Source organism: Muscardinus avellanarius (assembly GCF_963383645.1).
Source record: "Muscardinus avellanarius genome assembly, chromosome: 2".
Taxonomy (NCBI): domain Eukaryota; kingdom Metazoa; phylum Chordata; class Mammalia; order Rodentia; family Gliridae; genus Muscardinus; species Muscardinus avellanarius.
Genome location: NC_137787.1, coordinates 111,392,755 through 111,407,202, shown reverse-complemented (window position 1 = coordinate 111,407,202; position 14,448 = coordinate 111,392,755).

The window sequence follows — 14,448 nt, the reverse complement described above, 5'->3', positions numbered from 1 at the left end:
GTTACTAGGAAGTAACCCAGGGGCATTCTACCTCTGAGCTATAACCCTAGCTGTATGTTTTATTTTTTATTATTTATTTATTTATATTTTGTGGTACTAGGGATGGAACCCAATGACATACTACCTCTGAGCTATACCCCCAGACCTGTTTTTTATTCTTTATTTTGAAACAGGGTATCACTAAGTTGCAAAGGGCCTCACTGAGTAACTGAGGCTGTCGGCTAACCACAATTCTTTGGTCTCAGCCTCCCCAATGCTGGGATTACAAGTGTGTACCCCACCATGTCTGGCTATCTCCTAGTTTTTATTCCAGGGAAAAGCAAATGTTTCCTGGACTGGGCACAACAACAGGATATTGATAAAGTGCATGCTGGATTTGTGGGCTAGTACCCAGTTCTAATTAATCTAGATTACTTTGGTGGATGTCCCCCTTTCAAAAAAATGATTGGTTAACATCTTAGTGGGATAAAATTCTTGTTTTTGGCTTGGCATGGTGGCGCACGCCTGTAATCCTAGCGCTTGGGAGGCTGAGACAGGAGGATCAAGGCCAGCGAAGACCTTCCACAACTTAGTGAGACCCTTTAAGAAAAAAATTCTTGTTTCCTTGGCTGGTATACTTTGCATTGGGACACTCTTCTGTTGTCTGATTTACTGTTGTCAGGAGTTACTATCTGCTTGTTTATGCCTTCTTTTACAAAATATCAAAGAAGGATGGTTCTACAGCCAACAAAAATCCTGACCTCTCACGTCTCCTAAAGATCAGATAGGACAGACTTTTGATCCCAGGATAGGCAGGGCCTGCATCCCTGGTCAGCTCAGAAGCAGGTATAGAAGATGGAACTTCATCCTTCATGAACCCTTAAGATTAAGGGACCAAAATCTGGGAGGGGGGAAATGAGGTAAGATAGAAGAGATAAAATATTAGATAGAAAGGAGATTAATTGGTAAAAAAAAAAAAAAAAGAACAGTATAATGGGCTGGGGATTGGGTGGGGGCTGACAGAGCGATGTGTGCATGTATGTCTACACAAGTTTTTATCCCATTATGATGTATGAGTACGGTGCATCAATAAAAAATTTAAAAAAGAAAAGAATAGTATAGTTTTAAATTCTTATAGGGTATGTACTGTTTTAGGCAGAAGCCTCAATGAGCCTTAATTACAATGGCCCCCTCTCCCCACCTGAGATTCCTGAGATGCTTAATAAATAAAGAGCCCATGAGGAGAAGGACAAAATTTGACCACCAGCCACTCATCACTCCTCGTTGCCAGGGGAACCTGAAGACTAAGAGGAAGTCCAGACCTCCACTGTGGGACCCCATCCACCCTGGGACCCCACCCACCCTTCTCATGGAGGGTCTATAAAAGAACTGAAAAAGCCACAGAGAATCTCTCTTGCTTGGATGCTGTCCACCTCTTAAGATGGCCTGCCTTTCCCCTCTAATCCCTTGCTTTCCTAAATAAAACCTCTACCTTTTCTCTGAGTGGCCTGTGCTGAAATTCTTTTTGCCACATAAACCAAGAACCCTATAGAATTGTCATGTTTCCCCATGACATATTCTTTAGCTAACCCAATGTGGGGCTTCAGAGATTGTCATTTGTAAATCCACCCATGACAGCTACACCCCTAGCCCTATTTTATTCTTTATTTTGAAACAAGGTCTAAGTTGCAGAGGTCCTCACTATGTAGCTGTGGCTGGACACAGACTTGTGATCCTCCTGTCTCAGCCTCCCAAGTACTGGAATTTTAAGCATGCGCCACCTTGCCCAGCTTATTTTTTGTTTTGAAACAGGGTCTCCCTAAGTTACCTAGTGATACGTTGGGTCCCCTTCCCCTCTTCCCCCACGTGACCCTGCAGAACCCGTAAGCCAGAAGCAGAGCTATCGCAAGGATACAGGTGCCGCGAGACCCCAGGCATCGTGAGACAGACTCCAGGCATCGAGAGGCTCCAGATGTCGCAAGAGAATCGGCGTTCTCACACTGTTAGCACTCCCCGTCACCACCACCACCACCACCCCCAGCTTAAAACACTGGCACTTCTGCCCCGCCACTTGACTCCGCCAGCTTTCCGGGAATGAGTGAATGCGTGGCTCAAAGGTTCCTTCCTCCACCGCCAGCTGACTCCCCGAATATGCTGGGTTTTTTATTAAAGCCATTGTTGATAACCTGGTTGGTGCCTGCCTCCTTCGTGACTCCCCAGCTCAGTTTCTACGTTACACTTAGGTCCTAAGTTGCTGAGGCTGTCCTCAAACCTGTGGTCTTCCTATCTCAGCCTCCCAATCCTGGGATCACAGGCGCGTACCACCAAGCCCTGCTGCATTGTTGGTATTTTGACAGGTATTGCTTTGAATCTGTAGATCACTGTAAGTAGTAATGACACTTTAAACAATGTTTTCCAATTAACAGACTGTTTTCCAACTTATTGGTGTCTTTAATTTCTTTCAGCAACATTTTCAGTATAAAAGTCTTTTAACTCCTTGGTTAAGTTTATTCCTAAGCACTTTATTCTCTCTGATGCTATTGTAAATTGAATTTTCTTAGTTTCTGATGGAGGACACAGACGAAGCCTGAGGAACGAAAGGTTCCGAAAGAGTTAAGGCAGTTTGGCAAAAGGCCAAGCTTTCCGAGACTCTGGGTGACTCCTGGTCTTTCCGGAATTTCATGCCCCCAGCCCACCGGTGAGAGCGGGGACTGGTCGCAACCATGCCCTTAATAATCTTTAACCAGGCCTCTTTGTTTCTTCTTGTTTTTTAATTTCCCCTCGATGAGTGTGCTCTGCAAGCATATGACGTATGTTCTATATCAATCATTCTGTATTGTGTTTAAAGTTGTTCTTTGATGTTTTTCTTTCTCTTTGAAGTTATGGTTTTGGTGTAGCTGAAAAAAAGGTCTAAAAACTTAGTCCTAGAAATAAAGTTGTCAGTTGACAATGCCTTCATTTCAGGTCTCTCCCTCCCAAGTCCCGGAGAGGAATCTCCACAAGTAGAAGTGGGAGGAGGCCGCTGCAGAAAGAGGTAAACAGATGGGGAATCACGTAAGTAAGAATCTTTTTACAAAATTAGTACATCATCTTTTAAAGCAATATAAGATAAAGATATCACAAGAGGAATTTCAAAATTGTTATGACCTAGCCACAGAATATAATCCTTGGCTTCCTGATGAAGGAGCTTTAGATGAAGAAATATGGGACAGAGTTCGAAAAAATATTATGAAAGCATATCGGCAAGGGGAGAATATTCCCCCTCAATGGTGGGTCACTTGGTCTTTAATTAAAATGATCATCCAACAAATTGACGGCAAGGCTTTAGACATAGAGAGTGAAACTGAAAAATCACTTCAAATATATGAATTGTCGGAGGAAGATTTAGATCGAGCCAAAAAACAAAAGGACATAATGTTTGCCTCAGAAAGCCCAGGAAAAGAAGTCGGAGCGAGCATCTTGGTGCCCATGCCCGCTCCCCCTTCAACCCCTGTGGCAGAAAGCATAAATCCTTTAGAGCACTGGACAGATCCAGTTTCGCCTAAATCTATGTCTCTCAGACCTCGAGACTATCCTGCTCACTTAGCCTTCCCCTTCCCTGTCACTTTTAACCCCGGTCCGCCGCAGCTTCCTAAATGGAGAGGGCTTAAATTCGATACTATTTCTTCTTTCAAAAAAGCATGCATGCTTTATGGGCCTGTTTCTAATTACTGCGTTGAATTCTTGCGCTCTTGGGCTGAGAACTGGATCCCTTATGACTTCTATGCAGTAGCAAAGATGGTCCTGACAGGACAGCAATATTTACAATGGCAAATGTGGCTGAGTGAGGAGGCAAAACAAATTATGCGTGATCAATTGGCTCGGGGAAATCAGGCTCAGTTGTCTTATGAGTTACTCACTGGAACTGGGGCCTGGTCAGACCAAGCAGCTCAGATCCAAAATGTACAACCGCAGCATATATATTGGATTCGAGAAGCTGCTATTTTGGCTTGGAAAAAAAATTGATACAGGAACAGGAGAGCCATTTACAGAAATTTTACAAGGATCCACTGAAGAGTATAGTTCCTTCGTCGGGAGACTACAGGATTCTATTCAGAAAACCATAAATAATGCGGAATTGTCAGAAATGTTGACCAAGCTACTAGCTTTTAATAATGCTAATGAAGACTGTCAGGCCGCTATCCGGCCCATTAAAGAGGCCGGGAATGTTTTAAATTATATGAAGGCATGTCAAAATATAGGAACAGTGAAACACAAGGCACAAATAGCGGCAGTTGAAACCAAAAGAATACAGGATATAGATAAGCGAAAGTGTTTTAACTGTGGAAGACCTGGCCATATAAAGAGAGAATGTAAAATCCCCTTTCAGACAGATAACAATAGAAAAAAGGGAGAAAAATCAATACTCCCCGGAATATGTCCCAGGTGTAAAAAAGGGAGACATTGGAAAAATGAATGTAGATCTAAATTTGATAAGGATGGGAAGGAATTGCAAAAGAATCAGGGAAACTAATAGGGGGGTATTGTCTCAGCCCCAAACAAAATGAGGGACATTCTTCTGAACAGAAATCTAAAGAATTGAGAGGTCTTTTGGATGATATGACAATTAAGGATAAGACTATTCCTATAACTTTACAAAATATAATGACTCTTGCTACAGTCACTCTAGGAAGTGCTGCTATGTATTTACCAGCTCCCCGTTCTCAACGATTGTCAGTTGCTAATAATCCTTATAAATTAGATCTTGAATATGTAGGCCCAATTCCAAAGAATACTGTAGGGTTAATTCTTGGTCTCAGTGATAATATTTTGAAGGGCCTTCTGGTACATACTGGTGTAATTAATGATGATTATATGGGGGTAATTTCCATCCTGATCCATGTCTCCGATAATGTGGAGATAAAGAAAGGAGAATATATTTCTCAATTGTTGATCCTTCCCTACTTTAAATGTAATACTGAATATAAAAAACAGACAGAAGGGTTAAGAAACATTGATATCATAGGGTTAACCACCTTCTTACAAAAAAATAATAAACCTATTCTCACTATTACCGTTAAGGGGCGGCCTTTCACAGGAATGCTAGATACTGAAGCAGACATATCTATTATAAGAAAAATTGAATGGCCAAAAGGATGGCCTAAACAAAAATCCTCTACTACTTTAGTAGGTCTAGGAGTACAAGATGGTGTATATCAAAGTAAAGAAATTTTACCTGTTGAGACTGCTGATGGAACTAACATTTTGCTCCAGCCCTGTATTGCAGATTTGCCTATCAATCTGTGGGGCAAAGATTTTTTACAAGAAACAAAAGCCACCTTAGTTCTGAATGAGCATTTTTGATAGGGGCCATTGAGAAAATACAACCATTACCATTGATTTGGTATTCAGATGAGCCTGTATGGCCTCCTCAGTGGCCCCTTACAAAAGAAAAGTTACAGGCTCTTTATATTATTGTACAAGAGCAATTACAAAGTGGACATATTGAACCTTCTATGTCACCCTGGAACTCCCCTATATTTGCAATAAAAAAGAAAACAGGAAAATGGAGAATGTTAATAGATTTACGAAATGTTAATAAGACTCTTCAACCCATGGGTGCCTTACAATCAGGTATACCGGCCCCATCCATGATACCTCAGGATTGGGAGATTTCTGTGATTGACATACAAAATTGTTTTTTTCTCCTTGAATTCCCTTGAATTCCAAAGACTGTCAGAGATTTGCTTTTACTCTTCCCTCTCTCAATAATACTCAGCCTGCAAAACAATTTCAATGGATGTACTGCCTCAGGGCATGGCTAACTCTCCGACTAATTGTCAGTATTATGTTGATGCAGCATTACAGCCTGTTAGAGACTTGTACCCAGGGGCATATTTAATCCATTATATGGACGATATTTTGATCGCCCATCCTGAAAAGGAGGTCTTACTTAATCTTCTCAGAAAAACAGTTCGAGCCCTGTAGGCTCAAGGCTTAAGAACTGCCCCGGAAAAAATTCAAACAATGCCTCCTTATGATTATTTAGGTTATGTAGTGCGAAGACAGACAATAAAGACAAAAATTGCCCAAATAAACATCCCGGCTATTTGTACTTTGAATGATATACAAAAATTATTAGGCAATATTAACTGGATTCGACCCACTCTTGGAATTCCGAATTATGCCTTATAGCATCTTTTTGCCACCTTAAAAGGAGATCCTTCCTTAAATAGTCCATGGGTGCTTACTGCCCAGGCAAAGAAAAAGCTAAAATTAGTAAAACAAAGAATCTCCGAGGCATTTGTTCAACGATATCAACCTGATAAAAAAATAGGATTATTAATTATGAAAACTTCTAATACTCCTACAGAAATTGTAGTCCAAGAAGACAAACCATTAGAATGGGTGTATACCCATCATAAGGGGTCAAAAACAATTACCACTTATATTGAGCATTTGTCTACTTGGGCAAAAAAAGAATTATTTCTCTTTCTGGATATAATGCTGGGTTTATTACTGTGCCATTTAATAAACTTTCCATAACCTTCTTAATCTTTATACTTCATTACAAATTGCTTTGGATGATTTTGTTGGTGATATTACTTTTCATTATCCTCAAGGAAAGTTATGGAACTTTCTCACTAGATGTGATTGAGTTATTAATTCTGTTGTTGTCTCACAACCCATTCCTAAAGCTCCCACTTATTATATCGATACTACTAAACAACATAAGGCTGCCATCTATGGTCCTGGTTTAAAATTACAACTCCCAACCCCTTACCAATCTACACAGAAAGATGAATTGTTCGCTTTAATTGCATTATTAGAAAGATGATCCTGTGCTTTAAATGTGGTACCTGATTCAGCTTATGTAGTTAACTTATTTCCTGGTATTAAAACAGCATATATCCCTGATGGCCCTGCACCTATTACGCAACTTTTTCTCAGGCTCCAATTTTTAATCAGACGCCGATGGAGCCTTTTTACGTTACCCATATTAGATCACATTCCAATCTCCCTGGCCCATTAACACAAGGAAATGCCAGTACTAATGCCCTCTTGGGAGCTGTTTTTTCTTCACCTCAGGAGGAACATATATTTTTTCATTCCAATGCCAATAGATTACATGTAACATATAAAATCCCTTTCTCTCAGGCCAAATTACACGAAACTGCCCCATATGCCGGCCTTTTCATTTAACTGAACAATCTGCAGGTGTTAACCCTAGAGGCCTAAAACCTAATGATCTCTGGCGGGTAGACTTTACTCATATTTCTTTACCCCTTTACTCCCTAGCTTTGGTAATTATAGATACTTATTCTTCCTTTATATGGACAGTACCTACTAAAAGTGAAACTTCTAAGGCAGCAAGATTAGCATTAATAAACACTTTTGCAGTTATGGGAGTGCCTCTCCAAATAAAAACAGATAATGGACCTGCCTTTACCTCTAAACCATTTAAACAGTTCCTTATTAAATGGAATATTTCCCATGTCACTGGCATCCCCTACAACCCCCAAGGTCAAGCCTTGGTTGAACATGCTAATACTACTATTAAGCTTCTTCTTTCCAAACAAAAGAGGGGGAGTATGGACCCCAGAGAAGTTTTATATACAACCCTTTATACTTTAAACTATCTAAATTTTAAAAATTCTTCTAATATTACCAGAGCAGAAAAGCATTTTCATACAAAAAAAAGCCATTATTACATCAGGCAATTTGGGTTAAGAACCATAATAATGAATGGAAGCCAGGAAAATTACATTTCCTAGGCAGAGGTTATGCTTTTGTCTCCACAGAAAATGGCGAGCAATTTTGGATCCCCGAACGAAAACTCCGAAGGAGAAAAAAGGATGAAAAACCTACGGTTTCAGCTTCACTGGGCACAAATACCAGAAAAGAAACCCTACCTGACATGGGCACAAAGAAAGAATCTAAGTAGAAGCTGGAGGACCAGTAACACCAGACAGGATGTTTCTTAGCAATAATTGCCATATTGTCCTGTGCTTCAGGGGTGAGTGGCGACAATTACACTTATTGGACTTACATTCCTTTCCCTCCATTAGTAAAACTTGTTGACTGGACAGATAATGCGCCACTAGTGTTTATCAACAATTCAGAAATGATGCCGCCTCCCTGGAAGAAGTCACCACCGAGCCATCCGGCTGAAGAAGGAAAACTGATAAACTTTACATTGGGATATAAGACTTTACCTATTTGTTTTGGGGAATTGATATATGTCTCCCGATATTTCCTCGGTGGTGGGGATATAATGCTAACAATGGGACTGGATTGCATCTTGGACTTTTTGCTGCTTTTTCCTTCCTGCTCAACGCTACTGATTTAGTGGCTCCTCATCATATGAGTAATTATACCACTGCTTTTATGGCTCCCTCAGATTCACCATGTGAAGTAGTTTCTTGGTTAAAAAGAAACTATGCTCCATTACATTGGAATACATGTAGAGCAAAATTGGCCCGGGTTGCTATTCATAAAAAATTCACTTTTGTAGATTGGGGCCCATATGGGTATTTTACTGATTGTGATGAAGAGCATAATGATAATGTTTATTGTAATAACCATACTCCACACTGGAATGTTACTGAACCTGAACATCAAGGGAATGCCTTTTTTTGGCGACAAGCAGATGATATAATCTCCTGGCACAATGGAGGGCTGGCTCCGCCTAGGCCTTGCATTGTGGCTTCTGGCCTTGTAGGGCCGAAGGGAGCAGTGGCATAAATGGAAACTTGTAGCCACTCTGCATTCGTTAAAATTGGCTGGAGCCTACACTTCTGTAGTGACTCCCAAAAATATTTTATAAATTATACTACAGAATTCTGGATACAGGCATGTGTAAGACCCCCTTATTTGTTAGCCATAGGCACATTAATAGCTCAACAGAATAGTGTATCATGTTATAATTGTAGGTTATTTACCTGTATTAATACGTCTGAAAGCCTTATGATTCTCAAGCAGAGAACGCATATCTGGATTCCTGTTACTTTAAACTATCCCTGGGAGGAATCATCCTTTGTTCATTCTTTTCATATGTCCTTAGAAGGGGAAAACGTTTTATAGAATGGATCATTATCGGGATAATAGGACTCCTAACTGTTGCCTCCATGGGTGCTGTTGCGGGTATGGCATTGCATAATTCTATCCAAAACGAGGAATTTATAACTAATTGGCATAATCAATCCCATACCTTGTGGGAACAACAAGCTAAAGTAGATCAGCAGCTGTTAGATAAGGTGAATGAGTTTGGAGAAGCTCTGCAATGGATAGGGAATCAATTAGTAGAAACACAGTATCAACTATCCCTGAGATGTCATTGGAACATTAGTCAATTTTGTGTCACTAATCTAGAATACAATCAAACAAAATATAAGTGGGACTCTATTCGTCAGCACTTAGCCAGCATTTCTAGTAACAACTCTTTGGATATTGATGCCCTAAAAAGAGATATTAAGAAGACATTCGCTCATACACTCTCCTTTGATATGATGACAAATTTTTCAATGCTTTGGACAATATTATAAACAGTAATCCTCTGTCAAACTTGGTAAAAACACCAGCTGGAATATTACAATTGTTGCTTATAGGATTATGTTTCGTGCTTATAATTTCAGAATTCGGGTGGATCCGGGAAGCCTTGTCCGGATCAAAAGCCTCTAACCTCGCTCTCACCACGGCTGCCATTCAACTTAATAAAAAGGGGAGAAATGATGGAGGACATGGACGAAGCCTGAGGAACGAAAGGTTCCGAAAGAGTTAAGGCAGTTTGGCGAAAGGCCAAGCTTTCCGAGACTCTGGGTAACTCCTGGTCTTTCCGGAATTTCATGCCCCCAGCCCACCAGTGAGAGTAGGGACTGGCCGCAACCATGCCCTTAATAATCTTTAACCAGGCCTCTTTGTTTCTTCTTGTTTTTTAATTTCCCCTCGATGAGTGTGCTCTGCAAGCATATGACGTATGTTCTATATCAATCATTCTGTATTGTGTTTAAAATTGTTCTTTGATGTTTTTCTTTCTCTTTGAAGTTATGGTTTTGGTGTAGCTGAAAAAAGGTCTAAAAACTTAGTCCTAGAAATAAAGTTGTCAGTTGACAATGCCTTCATTTCAGGTCTCTCCCTCCCAAGTCCCGGAGAGGAATCTCCACAAGTTTCCATATAGGATTGGTCATTGTTAGCATGTCAAAATGCAGCTGATTTTCTCGCCACCACATCAACTGGGTATTTTCTACATGGAACATGCAGTAACTTTTATTATTCAGACTTTTCATCCATTTGGGTTTTATTTTCTGCTCTTTCCTAATTATTGCTATTTTGTCTGTATTGAAGTCAGAAAGCAAGTCATGAAATGCATCCAGCTAGTTAAGGGTTTCTCCAGAATATAATATTCAAAATAAAATAAGAGGAACCAAGTACAAAATACAGCATAATTATATTAGTCTTAAGAGTAGAATTCAGAATAAAATCAATCTTATATAGCAACCAATTTGTGTGGGGTGTGTGTGTGTGTGTGAGTGTGTGTGTCTGTGTGTGTGTGTGTGTGTGGTACCGAAGACTGAACCTAGTAGGGGCATTCTGCCTCTGAGATACACCCCCAGGCCTTTTTTTTAAACTCTTTATTTTGAAACAGGGTGCCACAAACCCATGATCCTCCAGTTTCAGCCTCCCAAGTACTGGGATTATAAGCATGTGCCATCATGCTCGGGATTTTTTTTTTTTTTTTTTGTGCTGGGGAATGAACCCAGGGGCATTATACCTCTAAGTAACAACCCTAGTCCTCTTTTATCCTTTATTTTGAAACAGAGTCTCACTAAGATGCTGAGGTTGACTTTGAACTCGCAATCCTTGTCTCAGCTCCCAAGTCCTGGGATTACAAGTATGTGCCACTACGCCCAGATCCCCAACCTGATTTTATTTAGAAACAGAATCTCACTAGGGTTGCTGAGAGCCTAAGTTGCTGTGGCTGGCACTGAATCTGAGACCCTCCAGTCTCAGCCTCACAAGTACTGGGATTACAGGTGTATATCACCATATCCTGCTATTTTATTTTTTATTGTGAAACAGGGTCTCACTAAGTTGCTGAGGCTGGCCTTTCTCTAATCCTCCTGTCTCAGCTTCCCAAGTACTGGAACTAGAAGTGTGTGCCCACCATGCCAGGAAGACTGTCTTGGGGAAACATGACAGTTCTATAGGGTTCTTGGTTTACGTGGCAAAAAGAATTTCAGCACAGGCCAGAGAAAAGGCAGAGGTTTTATTTAGGTAAGCAAAGGATTCAAGGGGGAAGGCAGGCCATCTTAAGAGGCAGAGGATGTCCTAGCAAGAGAGTCTCTGTGGCTTTTTCAGTTCTTTTATAGAACCTGCTTGAGGGGATGAGTGGGGTCCCAGAGTAGAGGTCTGGACTTCCTCTTAGTCTTCAGGTTCCCCTGACAACCAGGAGTGATGAGTGACTGGTGTTCAACCTTTGTCCTTCTCCTTATGGACACTTTATTAAGCATCTTGGGGAGAGGGGCCACTTTAATTAAGGGTGTGGCTCACTGAGGCTTCTGCCTAAGACAGAACATACCCTATAGGAATTTAAAACTATACTATTTCCTTACCAATTAATCTCCTATCTACCTAATATTTGATCTCTTCTTCCTACCTCATTCTCCCTCTCCCAGACTTTGGTCCCTTAATCTTAGGGACAGATGAAGAATAAAGTTCCATGTTCTATAGCTTCTTCTAAGCTGACCAGGGATGCAGGCCCTGCCTATCCTGGGATCAAAAGTCTCATCCTAACACATCTAAAGAAGATGTGGGAGCCGGGCGTGGTGGCGCATGCTTGTAATCCCAGCATTTGGGAGGCTGAGACCGGAGGATCATGGTTAGCGGACAGCCTCAGCTACGTAGTGAGGCCCTCTGCAACTCAGTGAGACCCGGTTTCAAAATAAAGAATAAAAAATAGGGCAGGGGGTGTAGCTCGGAGGTAGAATGCCCCTGGGTTCCATCCCCAGACCCGCAAAAAAAAAAAAAAAAAAAAAAAAAAGAAGATGTGGGAGGTCAGGATTTTTGCTGGCTATAGAACCATCCCATATGCCTATAATCCCGGTACTTTGAGAGGCTGAGACTAGAAAATTGCAGGTTCAAGGACAGTCTCAGCAAGTAGCAAGACTCTCAGCAACCTTGTAAGGCCCTGTTTCAAAATAAAAATCAGGCTGGGGTGTAGACTGCCCTGGGTTAAGTCCCCAAGCACCCCCCACCCCAAACACACGCACAAAATCAAATAAGCCAGGTGGCTGGATCTCAACACCCCCCTACCCCACCAGCCCAAGGTCTGATGACCTCAGAACTGCCAAGAAGCCCACCATTAGCCCCCACATAAGCATAGCGAAGAAAATCCTACCATTCCAAAAGTCCAAGATGTACCAGTATTGGGAACGGCCTAGGAAGATTTGAGAAAGCTCTGATTATTATATTTCAAAAATTGATGAAGACTTGGTTTCTGCCAAAAAAGCAGGCAACTATTCCAATGTAAATTAACCTAGCTAAAGGTAATTAGCAAGTCTATAGGAGAGGGGAAGTAGGACTTCCCTATCCTCATTCTTTTTTAAAATGTACTTATTTTTATTTATTATTATTATTATTTTTTTTTGTGGTACGAAGGGGAGGGTGGAACCCAGAGGCTTTCTACCTCCAGGCTATACTCCCAGACCTATTTTACACTTTATTTGGAAACAGGGTCTCACTAAGTTGCTGAGAGCCTCACTCAATGGCTGAGGCTGGCTTTGAACCTGTGCAATCCTCCTGTCTCAGCCTCCCAAGCACAGGGATTACAAGCACAGGGCTTCTCAGCCTCATTCTAAACACAGGTTTACATAATAATCGGATAATCTAGCTAGGATGGGAGGAGAAGGTCGACCTTTGACCATGACCTGAAAAGAGACCTAAGCAGGGAAAGTACACCTTGGAGGGAAAGTAAGGGGAGGTACCTTAAAATAAGCTTTTTTAATCTCACAAAATTTCCTTTTGTTACAAAATAAAAAACAACTTTAGACCAGCACACTATATCTATTGTTGTTACATACAAGCAAATAATAAAAAAAATACCATTTTATAATGTTGTTTAGATACAAGCAATTTAAAAACCCATTTAAAAGACGTGTTATTTTAAACCTTATGAAGAGCATTCTAATGCATTACATTTTGCATTTTCCCAATGTAATAACTCAATTATAGATTATCATGGAAAGTTAAGACAGGTAAATATCAGTAGCACCATAACACCTTACTTTTACAAAAGGAATAAAAAGACAACGCATATCATATTTTATAATCACGTCACAGGGGTCTAATTACACAGCTTTTTAGAAATTACCATTTTAGCTGAGATTGGTTGAAATAAAAAAAAAAAACTTTGAGTAGTAACTTTAATGATGCCAACAAAAAGAAAAAAAATGTTGGTTTCCTGAGAGGAGCTGAAATCTCTAGTTTAACTGAGAATGGGAGAACTGGAGGTCATTCTGGAAGCTGCAGGCCGAGTATTGGGTAAAAAAATAAAAATAGTTTGGGGGCTCCTCTCTTCCTAGCTAAGCTTTTGGACCTTGGGCTGGGAAAGGAGGGTAACAACTTAAATCTGGCCTTGTCTGAGATCTCACTGTGATCTCCTAAGGCTCTTAAGTCTTAACTCAGGTGGTGGGAGTTGGGAGGAATCACTTGGGACCTAGGTCTGGGGACCCCAGTTCCCTCCAGAACTGAGGGTGCTCAGCCATTTAATCGTACCCCTTGTCCTATGAGCCGGGCCTCGGAAGGCCCTTTTTGGCCTTGTGGTCGAGGGCATTTACACCAGATATGCCCTTGTTCTCCACCCCTAAAATAGACTTGAGCCTTGGCTTCTGTGCTCAGCCAGAATTATTTCATGGCTTTTGCCCGTCTTTCCCTTTTCAAGATCCTATTAAACTGAACTGGCAGCCTGCAGTAGTAGACTTTGTCTGAGGATGGCCTCCCCTTCTACCGGATTTAAAAAATTGACTAGACTGCCCGCACCTATTGTTTGAGTTGATGATATAGCTTGAAACTCAGCCCGTAAACTCTTATGGATAGATCCAACTTAACTCCCTTTTCCCCATTGAAGGCTAATCTGGGTGGTCTTGGAGGTTAAAGAACAGCTACTTCAATCCATCTCTCCTCCTTTTATACAAAATAGATCTAGTTGCCGAATAGTGTTATAATTTAAACCTCCCTCACGGGGCCGCATGTCTCCGTCCCCCAGTGCATACTGTGGCCATACCTGGGTGCAGAAAAAAAAAATGAGAGCTTTCTTTAGCATTTTGGGGTCAAACTTTTCCCAGTTATGGAGAACACATGTGAGTGGAGATCCGGCTTCCACTTTGGACTGCTGGGATCCCATCTGAGAAAGGGTGGGGTTTTAGTGGCCTGTCTGGGCAAGGTCGCCCCCCTCCCCAGGGCTTTACAGTCTAAAACCAATTACCCTAACAT